This window comes from Phalacrocorax carbo, chromosome 7, assembly GCF_963921805.1.
Source record: "Phalacrocorax carbo chromosome 7, bPhaCar2.1, whole genome shotgun sequence".
NCBI lineage: Eukaryota > Metazoa > Chordata > Aves > Suliformes > Phalacrocoracidae > Phalacrocorax > Phalacrocorax carbo.
The window spans coordinates 96,083-111,222 of record NC_087519.1 but is presented as its reverse complement, the minus strand read 5'-3'; the positions used below and the strand labels follow the sequence as shown (position 1 = coordinate 111,222).

Genomic DNA, 15,140 nt, shown 5'->3' with positions numbered 1-15,140 from the left:
GGGGTGCTCTGGAAGAGAGCTGTGTTGACCCGTGTGATACTTATTGCTGGCTCTGGTGTTTTTTGGGGTGTTTTTTTTTGTTGGTTTTTTTTTTCACGTGATGAAGAGGCACCTGGCCACTGCGAGAATATCCTGGTTAGCTGGTGTGTTTCTTGTTGTGAAAGGATTCATAATCTGGCCCATCTGAAAGCCCCACAGTGTGACTTTTGTTAGGAAGAGATCTTGAAAAATTGAGATATTTCTTATTCAGTGAGGTTGCATTCTATGAACTTGCCATCAGAGTGCATCTTAGAGACAATGTCTTTGTCAGTAGAACTCATCAGCACAAGACTTGCGAAGTACTGCTTTTTTTTCTAAGATGAAAAAATCAATGGTCCTTGCGGAGATCCAAGCACAGCACATACTCCAAATGTTGATGGCATTGGTAGTGCTTGGGTTCTCAGTTGTAACAGTCGAGATCCCATAAAAATACGGTTCCCCTGCATGCTTCGGTACAGCCAAACGCATTAGCATATCTGCCGGTCCTTCTTGGTAGCCCCATGTATTGCAACACTGGGGATTTGATTTGCGTGGGTTTTTGTTGTGGTATTTTTTTTCCCCAAAAGAATTAAAACCGTATCGGGGATCTCTTAACTCACCGATTCTTCTGTCATAAATGAAAGTTTAAAAAAAGCTAACAGCGTCTGATTTACGACGTGACTTGCGCTGTTTCAGCTGTAACTGCCGAGCAGATGTAGCGTACGATTTGTTAGGTGTAATTAAGCAGGTAGGTATTTGTTGTAAATATTTAACGAGGGGCGACTGAATGTTGGGGTGGGGGCGGTTTTTTCCTGCCGGTATTTTGAGGGAGCGCTCTTAAGTATTTTATTTCAGTCTCGCTTTGGATGCGCGTTTCCCTGGCAGTTCAGCAGCATCTCTCGGGCGGGGCAGCTGGGCGGACGTCCCTCCCGACTCCATAACACGCCAAAACCCCCCAGTCACGTTGCTGCTGTGTATTTTGGAGATAGATAATCTTATGGCGGGTGTGAACGGCTGTGTGAGTTAAATGAACGCAGAAGGAAAATGGAAAGCTTTCAGAGCCTAGACGCTCATATTGGATGTGCGTAAACACGCGCCCGCCTTCTCAGCACAAAGTGCATTACTGAGATTTATTCTTAATTTTTTACGTTACTCTTTCAAGTTTGACGCTTCGCTTCAGGCTTCATGGAGCCAGGCAGCAAGACGTGCGGCGGCAGGGCGAGGGCTGTAGCTGCTGCGGCGGATCTGTAAGCGGAGGTTCCGGTTACGGTACAACTTTGCCCCGCAGCCTCACGGGGTTATCTCCCCGCAGCGGTGCCGTAAGGAAGGGATGAGACGTTTTCCAGCACCAGCCAGAGCGTTCAGTGTTACGCGAAGAATCTGTTCAAAATGGTATCGGTTAGTCTTAATACCGTTTTCAAGTGTTCCAGTCCCTCTAGCTTTTAAAGGAGGTGTTGTGTTTTGACATGACCCGTTTGCCCAGAATCTTGCTGCGGCTCAATTTCCTTCCTATCCCTTGTGCTGACTGAGTTCCTCCATTTTCTTCTGTGCTATTTTATTCACGTGCTGAAATATAGTTTGGGATTTCTGTTTTTCAGATGTCTTCTCAGTGTCTCGTGATGCTCAAGAGATGCCCCCCGGCCCGGGTTTGCCTGCCGGTCGTTAAGCGTGGTGAAGGTAAGGGGCCATCCCTCTGCCTGGGGGCTCCCGGCTCTGTCTCCAGCGGGTGCCCCGCAGGTGCGGCCGCGAGGGCTGCCTGGTGGGGAGAGTCGGGGCCCCCAGGGGCCGGGGCTGTTTGTCGCCCCGGGGAGCCCGTCCCAGCGCGGGAACATGTCCGAGCAGAGCCCGAGAGAGACGTGACACCGTCCTCTGGCACGCTCCCGCTCCGCCGTGGGGCGGCCGCTAGCCTGCGGACAGGGGCTGGGGGGGCTGCAGCTGTTTGGGGGGCTGCCCCACCTTTTAGATTTTAGCAGAGCTCCCCCTTTTCTGGGGGGTGGGGTGTGTGTGTGTGTGTGTACCTTTGTAAATGGCACTATTAAAGTAATGAGCTGCAGGTTGGAGTAGATTCCCTTGTTTAGTGCCCTTCTTGGGGGTGAATAAAATTGGGGGGGGGGGGGGGGGGGGGCGGTGTGATGATGTCATGCGGGGCGCCCCGGTGTCACTGGGGGAGCTGATAATGCGTCAGAGGAACAGGTGAGTGGGGGCGTCATGTAGGGGTTCCCCCCCAAAAAGGGGGGTTGCAGCCCCAAAATGCCTGAAAATTGAGGGGGGCTATTACAAAAACCTCTTATTTTATATATATTGACATGTCATATTAATTGATAGATGTATAAAGGGATTTTAAAATAAGAACTTCTCTCTCCTATATTATATAACGGATTTCAGGATACAAAAATTCTACATTGAGATACAGGGTTTTAAACCACAAAAGTAACTCGACTGTCTAAATATCTAAATTAAAAAATAAAGGAGTTTAAAATGAAGAAAAAGGATAGATGAAGGAATTCAAAGCAGAAGAAAGTCTGACTAGAGCGAGCATCTACGCTTAGTGTGTGTTACATAGTCTAAGCAGATGTGTAATCTAAATAGAGGTTATATAGAGTGAAATAAGCCTAGGTATAACTGTAAGTAGATGTCTAAATAGAGAAGTCGAAAAAGATTGAAGTGTCAAAGGGTAAGTAAGCAGATAGCTAGCCTAAATAGGTGGTTTATATACGTGTTAATATGGAAGTCTGAACAGGTATGTGTAAATAGATATGCTGTGTAAGTGTAAATAGCCTAAGTAGGTGTAAGTGTAAATTTAATAGCTAAGTCTAAACAGGTGTTGTATGTAAATGTAAAATAGATAGTATATATAAAATATAGATGTACTCTGTAAGGATGTGTAAGTAGACACACAAGTGCAAATGTCTATGCTATATAAGGTTTTAAAATGCAAAGAAACCATGTTGACAGAGATGTTTATAGAGAGGATTTAAAAATTGGACACACACCCCACCCCCACCCCCCAATCAACTGAAGACACAAAAGCGCTTTCAAATGCTGCCCCTTTCCCGTTCTCCTTCTCCCATCCCGATTTGGGGCCGATTCCCCCAGATGGGGACTTCCCCCTCTGGGGCTGCGCAGGCAGCCTGGGAGCTGCTGCCAGGGCAGACAAACACCCCAAAGCCCCCAAGTCTGGGTCTGCAATGGGGGGTGAAAAACCCCAAACAGGCAAAACACCCAAACAGGTTTGGGGGAAAGAAAACAATTGGGGGCTCCTGGGAAAGCCCACTCCTGCTGGGTTTGTGCAGCTGGAAAGGAAGGGGGGGGGGAAAAAAGCGGTGGGGGGTTGGATGGGTTGGAACCCCACTAACCATTCTCATGCACAAAACCAGGAGCAAAAATCACCGATTTCTTTGTTGTGGAAAGGGCCAAAGAGACCCAGAAGTGAACCGTTTGGAAAAGCAATCCCAACTTTGTTCCTTTGGCTTTTTTTGCTTTTCCATAAGGTAAAACCCCCAAAACCCCCAACAACAAAAAAAGCCAAGCCATCCAAACAGAAATCACCACCACCAAACGACCGCCCCAAAAACCCCAAATTGGGGAAAATTTGGGGTGAAACAGCAGCAGTTTGAGGGGCATTGCTGGGGCTTATCCGGAATGGATTCTCCGGAGTGGGTCGGTTATCTGGAGCGGATCATCTGCTGCAGGTAAGCCCAGGTGAGTTGCCCGTTGTGGATTATCCTGGGGGGACCCCCCTGGTGTCAGTCATCCCCATGCATGTTCCCCATGGCGTGTCTGCCCAGACATGCCCCTGTCCGGCAGTGTCCGCCTCCTCCCCCGCCCTCCCTCTGCGTGTGTCTGTGCCCTCCCAGACGCTGTCCCCTGAGATGGCCCCCCTGCATGACTTTTTTTCCCCGGTGACATTCCTCCCCCCCGCTTCCCCTGGCCTCCTGTTCTGTGCTCGCTGAAGCCTCGTGCTTACGCAGGATGAGCAGTGGCGAGGCAAGGCGCTGCCAAGCCAACGAAGCCCAAGGCTCAGCAGCGCACAACTCCTTTGCAGGGCAGCCGCTGGCATCTGGTCTGCCTGGCTGCCCTGTGCCCCGACGCACAGCTGCCCCCCTCACCCCGGGCAGCCTGCCTTCAGAGGGGCAGCTGTGTTCCCCTGATGGATTTTCTTCTTTAACCCTCCAGGACGTGTTGACTTGCTGCTCTCCCTGTCCCAGCCCTGATGCCGCAGGCCTACAGCAACTGATGGGGCTTACTCCGGGCGGGTGTGGGGGTGGGAAAGGGGACCTTTTTCCCCAGGGGGTTTGTGCTGCTTCTCCTCCCTCGGGCGTGGGGTGGGGGCGAGTGGGGCAGGCGGGAGGACAGTGCGCATGCGCAGTGGCGCCTTTTTCTGCTATCTGCCGCCACCGTGCGGCCAAACCGCGGTACTGCAGGCGGGCAGCCGCGCATGCGCAGTGGCGCCATTTTAGCTCTCTGCCGCCACCGTGCGACCAAGGCGCGGTACTGCAGGCGGGCAGCCGCGCATGCGCACTGGCCACCTGTTGTTTTCTGCGCGCTGCTTTCACCGAGCGACCGAGCCCCGGGACTGCAGGCGGGAGCTCCGCTACCCTGGTAGAGATTTCCACCCGCCCCTTATCCGATCGCGGCAGTCACCGGTCGATCAAAACCGGGTACGGCAGACGGGAAGCCGCCCGTTCCCGAGGGTGAAGTTTTCCTCTGGCCGCTGCTGTTGCCGTGCAAGCAGATGCTGGTACTGCAGGCGGGCGGCCGCGCATGCGCAGTGGCGCGCTTTTCTGCTCTCTGCCGCCACCGTGCGGCCAAACCGCGGTACTGCAGGCGGGCAGCCGCGCATGCGCAGTGGCGCCCTTTTCTGCTCTCTGCCGCCACCGTGCGACCAAACCGCGGTACTGCAGGCGGGCAGCCGCGCATGCGCAGTGGCGCGCTTTTCTGCTCTCTGCCGCCACCGTGCGACCAAACCGCGGTACTGCAGGCGGGCAGCCGCGCATGCGCAGTGGCGCGCTTTTCTGCTCTCTGCCGCCACCGTGCGACCAAACCGCGGTACTGCAGCCAGCAGCCGTGCACGGGCTGGAGCGACATTTCGCCGCGCTCACTTCTCCCCGCCACTTAGTGACACCCCCCCCCCCCCCGCTACCTGGTGACGGCACCGTGGGGGCTGGAGCCGTGTACCACAGCCCTTAGCGACAGGTGTTGACCCCTTGCGATAGCCCGGTGAGGGTGGTGCTGATACTCCTCGCCACGCTCTTAGCAACGGGCCCCGCCCCCGGCGATGGGCGGGCAGGCGGTCTGATGGCTGACCCACCTGGCCCCACCCACCTTTGCGACAGGCCCCGCCCCCTGGCGAGGGCCTGGTGGGGCGGGGCCGTGCTCCTGTGCTCCCCAGCACCCCCAGTTAGCAACAGGCCCCACCCCCTGGTGACAGCCTGGGGCTGTTGCTGGTGCTGCCTGGCCCCACCCTCCATAGCAAGAGGCCCTGCCCGTGGTGATGGTTCCAGGGGCATTGCCAGCGTCCCTTTGGACACACCCCCTTAGCGACAGGCCCAGCCCCCTGGCAACGGCCCGGGGGGCGGTGCCGGCTCTCTCCCCTTAGCGACAGGCCCCGCCCCCTGGCAACGGCCCGGGGGGCGGTGCCGGCTCTCTCCCCTTAGCGACAGGCCCAGCCCCCTGGCAACGGCCCGGGGGGCGGTGCCGGCTCTCTCCCCTTAGCGACAGGCCCCACCCCCTGGCAACGGCCCGGGGGGCGGTGCCGGCTCTCTCCCCTTAGCGACAGGCCCCGCCCCCTGGCAACGGCCCGGGGGGCGGTGCCGGCTCTCTCCCCTTAGCGACAGGCCCCGCCCCCTGGCAACGGCCCGGGGGGCGGTGCCGGCTCTCTCCCCTTAGCGACAGGCCCCGCCCCCTGGCAACGGCCCGGGGGGCGGTGCCGGCTCTCTCCCCTTAGCGACAGGCCCAGCCCCCTGGCAACGGCCCGGGGGGCGGTGCCGGCTCTCTCCCCTTAGCGACAGGCCCCGCCCCCTGGCAACGGCCCGGGGGGCGGTGCCGGCTCTCTCCCCTTAGCGACAGGCCCAGCCCCCTAGCAACGGCCCGGGGGGCGGTGCCGGCTCTCTCCCCTTAGCGACAGGCCCAGCCCCCTGGCAACGGCCCGGGGGGCGGTGCCGGCTCTCTCCCCTTAGCGACAGGCCCCGCCCCCCGGCAACGGCCCGGGGGGCGGTGCCGGCTCTCTCCCCTTAGCGACAGGCCCCGCCCCCCGGCAACGGCCCGGGGGGCGGTGCCGGCTCTCTCCCCTTAGCGACAGGCCCAGCCCCCTAGCAACGGCCCGGGGGGCGGTGCCGGCTCTCTCCCCTTAGCGACAGGCCCCACCCCCTGGCAACGGCCCGGGGGGCGGTGCCGGCTCTCTCCCCTTAGCGACAGGCCCCGCCCCCCGGCAACGGCCCGAGCCTGTGTTTGCTCCGCTCGGGGGGGGCTCGGTGTGGGTGTTTTCTCTCCCCCCCCCCTCCCGCGCCGGGAGCTCCAGGCGGCTCCCGTACGGCTCCCGGGGCCTTCCCCCCTCGGGGGGCTCGGCCCGCCCCTTTCGCGGGGCGCTGTGGGAAGGGCGGGGGCGGGGCCCGGGGGTCGAAGAGCCCCTGCCGGGGCTCGGGCAGCTCTCGCTGCCCCCGGGCTCCTCTGGCGCCGGGGCTCCCGTGTTCCCTCGGGCGGTCGCAGCTCTGGGGCTGTCTCAGCCCCCCGGGCAGGCGTGCTCTGGCGTTTAGAGAAGCGGAGGCGTTGCCTGAGGTAAGGCTTCCAGAGCTTGGCGCTCTTTGGCAGCAGCTGTACTAGAAAGGTCCCTTGTGGCCTGCTTTGCTTTTTTCCTCCCGGGATGCTGTTTTGGGCGCTGAGGGGGCGGTGAGGCGGTTTAGTGGTATGGTGTTCTGTTTGGGGTTTGGTTTTTGCTTTGCTGGTTTTCTTCCCCCTTGTGAGATCATTTTATTCGTTTATCATTTCACATTATCATTTACCCCGCGCCGTTTCCGTCCCCTCTGGGCAGCAGCGGATCCGCCGCTCGAGGGCGAGGAGCTGGGCCGACAACGGGCCGCTGCAGACTCTGGTCAGGGTACGAGGCTGCTCCCTGGGGAGCCGGCGCAGGGGGCGCGGAGGTACGCGCGGGCACTTGTCGGTGCCCCTGACCGGTGAAGGGGAGGTTAAATTGTAGGAGTGCAAATAAACACATATTATTTAGGGAGGAGTCGTGACTCAATTTAATCGCAGCTATTACTGAACAAACCAGGCAGTCATTATTCCTAATCTGTAATTAAAAAGAATAAAGGCAGTCCTTTTTTATGCCATAAATAGAGTTGCGAGTCATTAATAGCTCAATCTAAATGCAGCCGTTATTAAATCAACTGCAGGCATTAATGACTCCTGATCAGAAACAAAATAAGGAAATTTTAGAATCTAGAATGAAAATCGACCCGGAAAGCTAAATTGGGAGCGGGTAGTACTGAAATTGTAACAGGGCTGTTAGAAAGTTCGGAGGCAGCGACAGCTCCTGCTTCCAACCCAAGCAGTAAACGAAGCTTTGGGTTCTTAAATGAAGAGAAATAAAGGTGAGCTGTTAAACAGTGGCTGGGTTCAAGCGTAGCTATTAAGAAAATTTGCAGGTACGGGTGATTCCTGACCAGAACTAACAATTCCAGAAGATTTAGATTTAAAAATTACAAAGCTAATGGAGTGCCACAACCGCCCGGATGTAACCGCAGCCGCTTTGGGGGAATGCCCCAGCCCCCCCCGCCCCCGCTATTAATTACTGCCAAGGAGAGCGAGAGTGAAAGTAGAAGCGGTGCAGGTGAAATGCGAGCAGTACGCTTTTCCTAAGTCATCCCTTCGTGTCAGGAGAGGAAAGCAAATGGAAAGAAGATGTTTGCAGGGGGTCTGTGCTGGGTTACCTGCGCGTCTCTTCCGTGCATCCTTGAGGAGACATTTAGCTCCTGTTGGGCGCTCGCAGGTGGGGACAGGGCGAGCTGGAGGCAGGATCGGTGCCGGCACTGGTAAAGGGACGGGCGACGAGCTGAGAGAAGAGGGGGCAAGGGCTGAAAAAGGGTCTCCAGTTCTGCAGGGAAGGCAGCGGGATGTGACTCGGCAACCGCTCTGACGAGTGCAGGGTCATTCGCTGCGATGAAGTCAGGGTCTGTGGCTGGCCCGGAGAGGCAGCAGAAATCCCAAACTCTTTGCGGGGGTACCGGCCAGATTAGGGCAACACCTGAACAGTAAAACCATTTAGGGGAAGCAGAGCTGGGCTGCACCGCGTGGCCAACATCCCTCTTCTCCGTGAGTCCCAAAGGGGCAGCTCCAAGAATGTGCTGAGAATTAATGTCTTGCGCTAAAAATGAGACGCAAGTAGCACCCACCCGTGAATTTTATTTTCTCTCTCGCTCTGCGGCTCCTGCCTGCTTGTCTCTCCTCAGTGCGCACCTGCACCTGTGCTCGGATGGGGCAGCTGAGGGAAGGTGCTGCCATCTCCCCGGCCCCGGCGGACCGCCCCTCAGCTGTGTCCTCTGTCAGGGAGCGTCGTCATCTCTCCTGCCCCCCAGAGCGTGTCCTGTAGTGGCAGACGCGCGGGCTTTTCCCTGCACGCGCATACGGGAAGGGAAGGGAAGGGAAGCACAGTGAGAGCTGGGCTTGTCAAAGCGTAATGGGGGTGGTGGGAAGCGTAGCTAGAACCGGAGAGCTACAGCGCAAAAGCGAAGCGGACGGGACACAAAAGTGAAATGGTGCACAGGAATGCTGAGGAGAGAACTCCCGCAGCACACAGGAAATCAGTGTCAGAATCTATTTTCTTCTGACTGCCGAATTAAAAATAATGGCATGCTTTGCAACGCCAAGCTCACTCTAATCGTCTGAACTGTTTCTTTCCAGCCCCCCACCGCCCCCAGCACACCGTTCAGCCTCCTCAGCCTGAAATGCCTTGTTTTCCTCCTTTTTTTTTTTTTTTTTTTTTAATGACAGGGCAACTTCTGTTCCCGAGGTGGTGCCTACAGTACAGCTATCTCTTCGAAGGCAGTTTGGTTTAGGTCAGAGAATGTTTAGCCTGGACTGAATCAGCCTCTGTTTCTGTTTCTGGAAATCGTCGGTCCTGTGCATCAAGCCCGGAAAAAAGGAAATATGAACCAAAGGACCTGGGGCCTGCAGGGCTAGGAAAATATTTGAGAAGAGGTTCAGTGGGGAAATGACTGTTTGTCTGTGGGGCGTCCAGGCAAGCAACCCAGCTGCTAGAAAGCGGCGCTGTCCCCAGGGTGGCCTCGGCGGTCCCGTCGGAGTCGGGGGAACAAGGACAAGGCAGGGTGAAGCATCTGGCCTGCCGTGTGGACCGTGACTGTACAAAGCACGTGTGATGCACTGCAAGTTTACCTGTTTAAACTGTGAGTTAAAGAAGGTGTGCAGTTGCTTTGTAAACAGCCGACGCTCTAAAGCTACACCCATCTAATTGCTAGCTGTATTAAATCTATCGTATTGCTGTTTCTGCATTAAAAAAGAAAAAACCAACGCACCTATGTAAGCACGTCTAAGTACAATGGAAAACCACTGTTTAACGCGTGGCATGTGCGGGTGGTTTTTTTGGGGCGGGGGGGGTGGGGTGTATGACAAAAACCTGCAAGAGACACACGCACACACGCACATGTCATGTTTAGCGCTCACCTAAACCCAAAAAAGAAAATCCACTCTTTATTTTGCAGCATTAGCATTAGCTTCCAGCGCACAGCCTGAGCGCGCACCTCTGCTCTCACCATCTGCTCCCTCTTCAACCGTGCGTGGCTGTCATCAGCTTGCACAGGCTTTGCTCGTGCAAGTTTCCGCGACGGCTTACGAGAAGGCAGGCAAACAGACCCAGCAAGACGCGTAGTGCCTTCCTCTATGGGCTCCGTCCAGCCTTTGTTAAAATGAGCAGAAAAGACATCTGCTGCTGCCTTTGCCCTGACTGACTCTTACAGAGAGCATCTGACTTGACCCGCAGCAAAGCCATGCCCCAGGCAGCAGCACGTACTGGCGCGGACCGCGGTTTCACCCACCTGCTTTACTGCGCCGGTCCTTTCCCACAGCCGATGCCGCAGATGTGGCGCGGCCCACCCCCAGACCTCTTTACGAGGGTTCCCTGGGCTCTGCAAGTCGCCTGCTGGACGTGTTGCTGATTCAGGCACGGGCAAAGTCAGCTTCTTCGCTGGCCTCGGGCCAGGGCAGCCCCGTACCTGAGGGAAACTGAGAATATCTCCAGCGAGATCTCACCGGGAGGCTGGGACCTCGTCAGTAGGGGAGAAGGCCAAGCGACTGACACTGAAAGGGATCTCTTTGCTAGGCTGTAGATCGTAAAGTTAAAAAAGAAAACAAACCTGCCTTTTTTAAAATGCCCCCCTTTGAGTCTGCCACGTTTGATACAGATTTTTTAAATTGCAGGGTCTATCTCCTACAGGCCTCATGCAAAGGGAAGCGAGTACCTCTGGCTCTCAGGACAAGGGGGTCCCTCAGGAGCCCAGGTGCTCACGCCAGCCGGCATCTGGCACAGCACAGGGCAGGAGCTTTGGCAGTAGTACGTGAGCTGAGAATGAGAGTCCGGCAGCGCCGCACGCTTCTCCTGTGAGCCGCCGAGGCTCGCGCGCTGTGCCTTCCGCAAATAAAAGGCCAGAAGAGTCAGCATTTCTGCTAGTTCCAGCCTCATCCGCACCCTCGTCGGTGTAGCTGTAAGCAAGCGTCCCGTAGCGACTGGGAGCGTGGCAGCTGGGCTTCCTGCGCTGCCTTAGGTTGTGCCCTTGGAGAGACCCTTCTCCGAGCCCCGTGAGCCCCGGGGTGGGTGGGCTGCGGTGCCGTTCAACGCTGAATAGGCACGAAGGCCTGTAAACAAAATGTATTTATATCGCACCCGTACCCGGCAGCCAACCGCCGCTTTATTTACGTATTCTGCACCTCCTGCCGACGCTTTTAAACTTAGCCGATATTGCCGCAGTTTTCACTGACGGGGCAGGGGACTGCCACGCTGCAGGGGCAGTGTCTGGGTGTCTGCCACGGACACAGACGTCCTCAGCTGGGTAGGGACAGGGTGAGAGCTGGAACAACTCTGCTGACATGTACGGGCCGTCCCAGGGCAAGGCTCCTGGGTCTGGGGGCTGAAAGGCGAGCCGCGCTGGGTGGTTGGTGTGGGAGCTGTGGAGCAAGTAGGGGGGAAAAAAAGCAACAGGAAAAAAACATCCAAATGTTTCACAGCAGGTAGAAAGCTTGGCAGAAAGCAAACTGAATGCTGTAAAGACAAAAGCCGAAAGCCGGCTATGGACTGGACGAAAAGAGTCAGTGCCACGGAAGGAGGTTATTTCTTCCACTGACCGTAGGAGGCTTTTCTGTGAGAAAACACAACACCTCTTCTTTCGGCTACGGCGCGGTCCCGCAGCAGTAACGGGCCAGAGCGTGCGAGCGCCTCTGGCAGTATCGGTAACGGCCGGGGCACGGCCGAACGGCCAGCCCACCTTCCGCACGAGGAGAACACCGTTCCCCTGGAACGCCACGCAGACCCAGGACGGGTACGGCGGAGGCCGAGCCCAGGCGCCCCCATTGCCAAGGACCACCTTGGCCTCGCAGCGTCTCACGCTGCGGGGTGTTTTGCAGGCCGTGGCTAAGCTCAGGCCCCCTGCTCGTGGCTGCCCCCGGTCCCCCGGTGCCGGTCGGGCCCCAGCCCCCAGCGCGGTGCGGCGCAGGGCAGCGGCCCAGCAGGGCGGCCCCACGGGCCCCAGCCCGCACCCCCCCCCCCGTGCCTGCGGGCAGGGCCCCGCGGCCGCCGGCCCCTTCCTCCTCTGCTCGCTCCCGTCGCGGACGGCTCGGTACGTGTCACGAGCGGCAGCCCCGTTCAGCCGCTCCCGGAGGGCGCGCGGCTCTGCCCGGCCGTGACCGGGGCCCGCAGGGGTCTCTCGCTCGCCCGCTCGCCCCGAAAGGAGCCGGCCCCGAGCCGGCGCGTCCCGCCCCGCCCGGCCCTCGGCGCCCTCGCGAGCTGAGCGCGGCCCGGCCAGCAGGGGGCGCTGGCGCTCACCGGCTGGGCGCGGGGGCGGTCCGGCGCGGGGGCGGGGCCGGTGGGGGCCGGTCCTTCCGGCCGCCCTCTAAGGGCCGCCCCGCGGGGCCCGGGCTTCCGGTGGCGCGTGCGCGGCGGAGCGGAGGTGGGAGAGGTGCGTGGGGCGGCCGGGTCGCGAGGGGTCTCTTTGCGGTGCCGGGGCCCCTCTGCGGCCCGGCGTGGGAAGCCCGTGGCCGGCGGAGACTGCTCGGAGCTGGGCGGGGAGCGCCGCGGCGGTCCGGCCGCAGGCAGCCATCCCCTGCGGTGGCCGGCATCCCCTCGGGACTCCTGGAGGCCTGGCGGCTCCCGATCCTCGTCTGCGGCAGCCGCCTGAGAGAGCAGCGCGGCCGTAGCCGGGGGCCGGAGAGCGCTGGTGGGTGAGTTCGGGCAGCGGTGGGGGCTCCTTGTGGGCCGGGGGTGGGGGGGGCTCCGTGCGGGCCCGACCCTGGGCCGGGCGGGGGGGGCTCCGTCGCGCCGGGCCTGGGCCGGGCTCGGTGCCGGGCGGGAGGAGCTCCGTCGCGCCGGGCCCGGGGCCGGGCGGGGCGGGGGACGCCTCCGTCGCGCCGGGCCCGGGGCCGGGCGGGTGAGGGGGGGGCTGGCTCCTCCGTGCCGGGCCCGGGGCCGGGCGGGTGAGGGGGGGGCTGGCTCCTCCGTGCCGGGCCCGGGGCCGGACGGGGGAGGCGGGGGCTGGCTCCTCCGTGCGGGCCCGGGGCCGGGCGGGGGAGGGGGGGGCTGGCACCTCCGTGCCGGGCCCGGGGCCGGGCGGGGGAGGGGGGGGCTGGCTCCTCCGTGCCGGGCCCGGGGCCGGACGGGGGAGGCGGGGGCTGGCTCCTCCGTGCCGGGCCCGGGGCCGGGCGGGTGAGGGGGGGGCTGGCTCCTCCGTGCCGGGCCCGGGGCCGGACGGGGGAAGCGGGGGCTGGCTCCTCCGTGCCGGGCCCGGGCGGGGGAGGGGGGGGCTGGCTCCTCCGTGCCGGGCCCGGGGCCGGGCGGGTGAGGGGGGGGCTGGCTCCTCCGTGCCGGGCCCGGGGCCGGGCGGGGGAGGGGGGGGCTGGCTCCTCCGTGCCGGGCCCGGGGCCGGGCGGGGGAGGGGGGGGCTGGCACCTCCGTGCCGGGCCCGGGGCCGGGCGGGGGAGGGGGGGGCTGGCTCCTCCGTGCCGGGCCCGGGGCCGGGCGGGGGAGGGGGGGGCTGGCTCCTCCGTGCCGGGCCCGGGGCCGGGCGGGGGAGGGGGGGGCTGGCTCCTCCGTGCCGGGCCCGGGGCCGGGCGGGGGACGGGGGGGTTGGCTCCTCCGTGCCGGGCCCGGGGCCGGGCGGGGGAGGGGGGGGCTGGCTCCTCCGTGCCGGGCCCGGGGCCGGGCGGGGGAGGGGGGGGCTGGCTCCTCCGTGCCGGGCCCGGGGCCGGGCGGGGGAAGGGGGGGGCTGGCTCCTCCGTGCCGAGTCCGGGGCCGGGCGGGGGAGGGGGGGGCTGGCTCCTCCGTGCCGGCCCCGGGGCCGGGCGGGGGAGGGGAGGGCTGGCTCCTCCGTGCCGGGCCCGGGGCCGGGCGGGGGGGGGCTCCGTGACCGGCCCGGGCCCGTGCTCGTGCCGGGGGGGGGCTCCGTGCCGAGCCCGGGCCCCGCAGAGAAGCCCTGGTCGGGCATCGTTCGCTTTTGCACAATGTAGGGCTTTCCCCGTTTATTTTCTGTGTACTGTGTTTTGGGCCACCTGAAACCCTTTGGCCGGGGAGGTTTGGTGCGGGGAGATGGCAGGTCTGGAGCCTGAAAGATCTCGGGTGGGGGGCGGGGGAGGTATTTTTGCCTTAAAACTCTGGGCCCACCTCGTGTGTCATGTCGTGAGTCTCGTGACTGTGGCAAATGGCTCAGTCGGGCGTTTTCTGAAAATGTATTCATCCCATGCAGATGTCATCGGGATACAGATCATCTGCATCTTCATGCTCTGACAAGACAAGATGCTGAGACAGGGATGAGCTCCAGAAGGACTGCTGAAAAGAAGAAAAAACCGCACTCCACAAAGTCATGGGGTTTATTTTTGCGTTTGGGGGGGCGGGGTGGCTTTAACAAAAGAGTGCAGTGTTGGCTGGCAGCAGCCTGCAGGGCATTTTTGCTGCCTGATCTCTCCTTTTCTTCTCTTCCACTCCTCTTTCAGGGCTGTAATTGTCATTTGGATAGTTTTAGAAGAGCAGTTAAGTTCCTCGCCTGTGTCAATGTGCTGATAATACCAGGAAGGTGAACGCTTGAACCGGTCGGGCGGGTGGGAATAACTTGGCTGCAGGTAGAACTTCTGAGGGAAGACCAGCAAAACCAGGAAGCAAATAGCAAGTTCCCCAAAAATGTGCGGGTGTCAAACACGTAAGCGTTTCATTGCCGAATGTTTTTGGGAATATGTTCCAAATGGCTATTTTTGGTAAACATAAATTTTCAGGAGATTCAGGGTTGTGTGTGGCAAAACATGTCCCTCTGTTTTTGTGTCCTGCCGCACAAACGGCCGGCGGCAGGGCTCTTGTTCCCCGCTCTCGATATTGCCCCAGCAGGGCTGCGATATTTAGACCTAAGTGGGGATGGGTTTAGGAGTGGAAGGAGAGAGAACGCCTGTGTTCTGTAAGGGCTGTGAATGCTGACCCTTTGTCTCCGTCTGCTGCTTTTCCTGTGCGGGTGATGAAGCTGTTTTACTTTTCTCTGTTGTTCCTGGTCTAAATAGCTGCAAGGCTGTCGCCGCTGTGGGTGTGCAATTTGTGTTGCTGTGTTTCTGTGGAGTCCTAGCCACGGCTCGCTTCTAGTGTGGCCAAGGGTCAAGGTAGGGCTTTCAGCTTAAAGCTTCAGAAGCGCTGCGCGCTGAGATGGGTGTAGGTGAAACTGCTGTTGCGCCTGCAGCTGTGCTCTCAGGGATGCTGGGCGGCTCCGCATCAGACCGGCGAGGTGCGCGTGGACCTCCGTCGGGCTGCGCCCTGGGTGCGCGAGCGTGCTGTGTGTTTGCTGTTCCGGCTTGTACGTGCGAGGGCTTAACGTTTGATTTAACGCATTTCCTTTAACGGCAGGCTGTAGTTGGGCTCTAGATGGTAT

General features: G+C 60.3%; 2 long non-coding RNA genes across 5 annotated transcripts in view; both read left to right on the top strand.

Annotated features, from left to right (window-relative positions):
• Positions 1 to 15,140, top strand: part of LOC135314221 (uncharacterized) — a 108,001-nt gene that overhangs the window by 62,290 nt on the left and 30,571 nt on the right. The gene's annotated exons all lie outside the window — the stretch shown is intronic.
• LOC135314222 (uncharacterized) lies at positions 6,415 to 9,549 on the top strand. The gene is made up of 3 exons (XR_010373667.1): positions 6,415 to 6,795; positions 7,049 to 7,157; positions 9,007 to 9,549. It is a non-coding gene; the product is annotated as an uncharacterized LOC135314222 (long non-coding RNA).